The sequence below is a fragment of the Rhinopithecus bieti genome, unplaced genomic scaffold (genome assembly GCF_001698545.2).
Source record: "Rhinopithecus bieti isolate Rb0 unplaced genomic scaffold, ASM169854v2 scaffold_51680, whole genome shotgun sequence".
Taxonomy (NCBI): domain Eukaryota; kingdom Metazoa; phylum Chordata; class Mammalia; order Primates; family Cercopithecidae; genus Rhinopithecus; species Rhinopithecus bieti.
Window position 1 is genome coordinate 92,958 of NW_016820066.1, and position 715 is coordinate 93,672.

Consider the following 715-nt stretch of genomic DNA (forward strand, 5'->3'; position numbering starts at 1 on the left):
ATTTCTTTGAGTATGGAGTAATAGATCATTTGTGTGTCCCTTCTTCCGCTGTATTGCATCGCAGCGGGTGGTGATGGGTAGGTGGTCAGTTTCTGAACATATTTCCCACAGCCTTCCTAAAACGTCTCAAATCCCTTAAGAAAATAAAATCACCTTTGCTATGAACATACTTAGAGATCTAATTGCTTTTTTATTTTGGTGTTTATAGTAATGGATAATATTTAAATAATCTTAAAAGCTTTATGAGGCGTCTTCTGAAAATCATGATTGCTTTCCTAAATGAAATGTTCCAATTATTGAAAGTGCTCAGAATGGAGTGCATTTGGATTGGAATTTTCTCAGTCAGAGAAGGAAGTAAAGATGAGATACTGAGAGATATGCTATTATAAATTTCATGTTGTGAATATTTCAAAAATACTTAAAACGTTGGTGCTAAATTGTCATGTTTAATTTTATCCTGGATATTACCTTCTTAAGAAGAAGTGTCTTTATAGGTTCAAATTACTATTTGTCCAAAGGAAAGTAGAGTGAGGGCAACTCAGGTAGATAAAATTGAATAGTGAACAAAATTCTAAGACCTACGAGAGAACAAACTTTGCTGAAATATGTTTTGGAGTTATAAGGACTCAAGAAGGTCCTCTGCCCATTTCCCCATGGCAGCCACCGTTTCCACATAGACCAAAGGCTTTCTGCTGCAAGCACCTGTGACTCTCTG